Here is a 6,000-nt window from a genome sequence, read left to right on the forward strand (position 1 = left end):
ACAGGAAAACCCTGGCCATTGTGCACCAATGACCCCTCAAAATCAATGTGACAGACCGGTTGATTGGCTAGAGGGTCCTGTCTCTCTGCACCTAATCCCTCAAGGTAGACCCTCAGCCAGGCCTGCTGCGCTTGTAAATGTGTGTGTGTGTGTGTGTGTGTGTGTGTGTGTATCTGTGCTTGTATGTGTGTCTTTCTGCACCTAATCCCTCAAGATGGACCAAAGGCCATGGGATGGGGTATTAGTGCAGTTACAGGGGGTCAGGCCATCATGTGTGTGTGCTAGAGAGTGTGTCAGTGCGAGAGAGAGAGAGAGTAAGAGGGTATATAAGAGAGAGCTTTAGTGTGAGCACTACTCCACAGTAGTCCAATTAGGCTGTAGAGTACCTATGTATGTCTATGAGACTCAGTCATGTGTGGAGGTAGTGGTGGGTTTTAGGGTGGGGTGGGCGGGGGCAAATGTTAGGCTAGATTTGGACGGATAAACCCGTTGGGGCGAAATTAGACGCAGGCATCTGGATTTGACCTCGGGCCCTCACAGTGACCCCGGGTCACTCAGGGGTTGCGGGGCACAAAGCAGAGCGCTGACCCCACACAGGTCAAGCATGCGGGCGGCTGAAAGGATGCCTTTGTGGGGCCTGGCATGCTCACTATTTCCCATGAGCACCAGGGGAGCGTGTCTGCCCAGGAAACTGGACCGGAGAGAGGGCCAGACAAGGTGTGTGTGCCTGTGTGTGTGTGTGTGTGTGTGTGTCTGTATATGTGTGTGGATGGAAACCATAATTGATTTTTGTTTATGTTTCTGCTTGTTTGCTTTATGATTATCACTGACTGGAGGTCATAGTTTATCCCGATTTTTATTTACTGCTGCGTTACTTGGTATGTGTTTGTTTGGGTGGGCTACAAACTGTCAGGTAAAAAACTTGCATCAACAATTCCTGTTTAAACATTTGTAGGGTTACATACCTCTCGCTTAAAAACATCCAGCCACCCTTGGGCTTATTCCCTTTCAAATCCAATCCTGCTTTTCTCTGCTCCTGAAAAGTTGGCATTTTGGAGATACATGATTTCGTACTTGTGTTTGTGTATCAGGGAGAGAGATATGGCTTAGATTTTTAGGTATGCCTGTGGTCGTTGCTTGTGTACATCTGTTAGCGCCTCCTTAATGAGCGCATGCACATTGCCTCCAGTCCTGTGTGTGGCCCTCAGAGAGGGAGTGAGGAGACCTCTGCTCCAGTAATCACATTTAATTACGGACCAGCATTAGACGGCCTATGAATAGGGTTTTTAGGCAGGCCTCTCACACAGAAATTGGCTGCATCCAGCTGAACATTGCCCACCTTTGTCCTGCCCGTCCCACTATATTCTATTAAGACTTTGTCATTTGACCATCAGCAAAGCACCACGGTCTAGCACTAACAACGGCTGGACTAATGCCACACATTAAAAACGGAAAGTTAAAGGAAACAATAGGCAATTTCTTGGCTGAACGGCTTGCGTCTGCCCCATTAATGAAGCAAATGGACCACACATTAGACTCCATCCACAATTACACAGCACCTAGAATCCCAGATAAAGGACATACACTGTTGTCTCAAGGAAATCCTGTCAGTTCTGTTCATCTGAGGTTTAAGAAAAAAAAATGGTGGGTGCTTCTTTTGGAGAGAAGAGGTGGAATTTACTTACTTACTGTGAAATCAATTTGGAAGCAGAGCAGGGTTTTTATTTTATTTTTTCAAGATGACGCGGAGAGAGAGAGAGAGAGAGATGCCAAGGCGCCATCTGCACCGCTCAGCTCTGTGTGCATGCGTGTGCAATGTGTATGTAAGTGTTAATGTCGACATTAATCACTGTGTTTAGATGCAGGAAAAACTTAGTTTCTTGCTCAGATTAAATGGTTTAGGGTCAAAAAGTATAAACATCACAACTCACACAGTTTACACCACAAACTAAACATGTTACTGTGGCGTGGAAATCTTTTAGTGCTTTTACTTTATTAATGCTTGCAAATGAACACTCTCAAAGCATTATAGATATTTGTATTTCCTTTTTTTGCTGTATTTGCTGTTATTACTGAGATTGTCAAGTTTCCCATTATCTGATCAGAAAAAAATAAAAATCTCACTACTTATTTTTTACACGTACTGTAGAGTGAGAGTAATGCTGCGCTTATGACTAATCACTCTAACTGTTCATGTGTTTATTTCCTCTTTTGACAGCGAATAAGAATTATTTTCTACATTAGGGTCTGTGTTTAGAAAATAGTCTTTTTTTTACTAACACACACACACACACACACACACACACACACACACACACACACACACACACACACACACTACATTTGCACAAAAACACTCTGAATCACATTCATAAATGCATATTGTATACATATCTACCCACACACACATGCACTGCACACTGAAGCACATGATGTACAGTATGTACTTGCATGTGTGTATTAACACACTCACACACAGGGCTAGAGGAAAGTGAATGGTGTGTTTGACTGGAACAGAATGACTGTGGGGATTCATGCTGGCTTTCCTCTATTAAACTCTGCAATAAGGCTCACTGTGTATGGGAGTGCTGACGTCCCTGCCCACCTCAATGATCTACAGCCTGTGTGTTTGTGTGTGTATGTGTGTGTGTGTGTGTGTGTGTGTGTGTGTGTGTGTGTGTTAGTGTGTGTGCGCTAAACTCTCTACCTGTTCCCAATGATCCATAGCTCCAGGGGATTTTATATACCCATATACGAACATTTGTGTGCATTTGTGTGTGTTTAAATCAATGTTTGCGAGTGAGCGTGTCCACATGGGCGTGCAGCTGCATGCTCCACAGCTCCGTTTTGCAAAGGTTTGGGGTTTGGCACACAGAGGGAGGGAATTCCTTCATATTGGGAACGAGACAGAGCAGGGTCTCACTGGTGACTCCAAACTGCTGCAAACCTTGGACAGGGGAGTGATAATTTACTGTCGGAGCGGGCTGCAACTGAAGGGGACTCAGTAAAGTGGTGGAAACGGGCCGGGCCCGTATATCTCCCAGTAATTGACAGCATTCAAGCCCTGTGCAGAGTTCAGAGCCAGGAGGGACGGTGTTATCCCAGGTTCTCCTCAAGCTCCTCCACTGCTTCTTTCCCTGTGGCCGTCTGCGGCTGCTCGGCCAGAAAACAGGCCTTTCATTTCAACTGCTGCTTTATATGGATCCCTGGTGCCAGCAGCATCATTAGGATTTTAGGAGTGGTACTTACCACATGAACAGCCAGGTCCTTACCCAACGAATATTCAGATTATTCCTGTTTTTTTTATTGCTATGCTGATTTATTAAAGACAGAGACAAAATAGACAGCAGCCTGAACGCCCCTCAACAAACCCAGTAAATGGCCCTGTATGATACAGACTAAAAGACTTTTATTACATTTTCTTTCTTGAAATGCACTTAAATGGCTCCGTGCACAGAATTTTCCCAACCGCAAAAGGATTACATAGAGAGGAGACATGACAAGAAACAGACAGCGGTTTGACATTGAAGTAGCTAGGTGAAAGAGTCCGGAGGTCTGGGGCGGACAGTTTGCCACATTTGCTTTCAACTCCGTTGACCATTACCAAATCCTGCAAAAGAATTTCCTGTAAGTGAAACTAAACTTTTCTCAGTCTTTTATAAGTCTTCTTTTGTGAATCTTGCCACATGGAGGTGCAGAATGCTGTAGGGTCAGCAGAGGAAGGGAACATGGAGGTTTCTGAGATGTTCAAAGTTGATTTTACAAAGAGACTTTTTTGAAGTTTGTCTCACTTTCCTCATCTATCGGTGCCATGCAAGACGCCACGTGTGTTGTTTTTTTTCATTAACTTTAATGAAACTTTTTGGAAAGGGTCACTACACAAAAATCACAGTGGTATTTAGCCATACTGTTGTGTCTTTTTATTTGTTTGTTTCTTTGTCCAGTTTTGGCTCATATCCCAATATATTGAAGGATTGTGGATTTTCCCATATGGAGCTCAAATAAAACAAAATTGCACATTTTTAGCAAAATAGTAAAAACAAAGAAAAGACAGTGAACAGTGTTCTCATAAACTACTTTTTACCCCAAAAAGGTCCCTATGAAATATGTGGCTGAGGTCTGTGGATAACCAGGACATTTTTTGTTGAAAGACTGCTTTTTAAAAAGGATTAAATTAAATCAATGCGTATTTTCAAAGTCCCAAAACAAAATCCCATTCACAGATACAGATACTTACAAACCTGGGTGTACCGTTAGAGGTAAGGGAGCAATTAGTTGTGTGTCTATTTTTAATTTGGGATGTTGAGCCAAAAAGATGAAGGTAAAAAAAAGAACCCCAAGTAAAGGTCAAAGGTCACATTCAAGCCCACAACTTCGAATACACGTTAACATCTCACCTCATAACATCACACCAGGATAGAGAAAAAGTTGACTGATGATATAAATCTCAACGTACAGCTGCCGTCGCCCACCACACCCGCCTCTTTGCTATTTTCTCATTCCTCTTACCGCTAGTGTGTGTGTGTGTGTTGATGCAAACACAGCATATTCCTCCTCATAAACAGTAAAGATCTCTTCAATCCCGGCAAACAAGACACAGGCATTCACTTGTCAGCACAAATTACGGCCTGCATGTTCACAGTTATGGATGTTATCTAGGTCCAGCAACACACACAATACACAAACACACACCTTAAATGACTCAGATTAGAAGCCTTGGGAGGCTCACACACACATCCAGTCTTCTACATAGTTGTCCACATTCCTCCTGTTTCCTTTTTTTTTTTCTTGTAGGATATATTATCCTTCTTCCCTCTCTCCCTTTTCACATGCCTTCCCCGCCTCTACTCCCCCTTCCTCCTCCTTTTCTTTGGTTCTCATCGAAATTCAGCTGTGTAATTCCCTCTCCGAGGACACCATTGATCTCTCTCCCTTCCTACATGTTTGAGAAACACTGGGCGGGCAAAGCCACGCAGCAAGAGGAGAAGGACGAAGAGTAGAGGAATGACAGAAAGTGAACATGGAGAGAGAAACAGGAAGCAGAGAGAGAAAGCTGAAGAGGGGAGAGAGAGGAGAAAAATGGGGTTAAGAAGAAGAAGAAGAGGAAGAAGGGGGGAGGCAGAGAGGAGAGCCAGACCCCCTCTATGGTGGCTGGAGAATAAAAGACACGGGCTTCCCTCGTGATCGCATCTTCCGCCCCTCTTTTTGAAGCACAGAGAGACAAGAGAGCAACTATTTACTGGAGCCCACACATAATGGCCACTTTTATTTACTTTCGACCATTTAGCTTCTGCCAAGGACTCTCTAGTGTGTGGGCCAAAAACAGAAACCCGAGGTGTTTTACAAAGTACCAAGGGCCCAAGGACCCTCCACACCCCCCCCCCCCCCCCTAGTGCGATGCATCTTTATTATTGCTGATATCCATCTGCAAAAACCCACAAACAAAATCCAAATGCCGATCACCTCTCAACATGTGGAAGCATTTATAATGACCTGCCTTAATTCTCCCCCAGGCCAACTCAACACAACACACACAGATCCCTGCTCGACATCACAAAGGTCGCAGCAGTCCTATCCAGGCTGTGACGGAGCTGACCCCCTGTCCTGAGGCGAGCCTGCGCGACCAGCGCCGTGCCTCTTCCTCCTGAGTTCACCGCTGACTTTACAGAGAGCTTCATTGCTACACAGCACCTCATCAGGAATCGTGGCCGTCTACGGACTCTCTTCTTCTGCTGTTTTGAAATTAGCTATTACCTAGGATTATCACATATACTCTTAATTGTTAATGTGGAGCTCTCATGTTCCTTACGTCCAACTAATCCTTAGAAAAAAATACACAGATTCTAAGAAATTTATTTGTGTCTAGGTTTTAGTGTATGTCACTGTCCTTGAGAGTGTTCGTGTGACAACTGTGAGATGCATCTATTAACTAAGAAAAACAGCCTGGTTTTTGCGAGTATGCCTTTTGCGAAAATCTAAAGGGTTTTGTGGGTTTTATGC

Source organism: Etheostoma spectabile, chromosome 21 (genome assembly GCF_008692095.1).
Source record: "Etheostoma spectabile isolate EspeVRDwgs_2016 chromosome 21, UIUC_Espe_1.0, whole genome shotgun sequence".
NCBI classification, from domain to species: domain Eukaryota; kingdom Metazoa; phylum Chordata; class Actinopteri; order Perciformes; family Percidae; genus Etheostoma; species Etheostoma spectabile.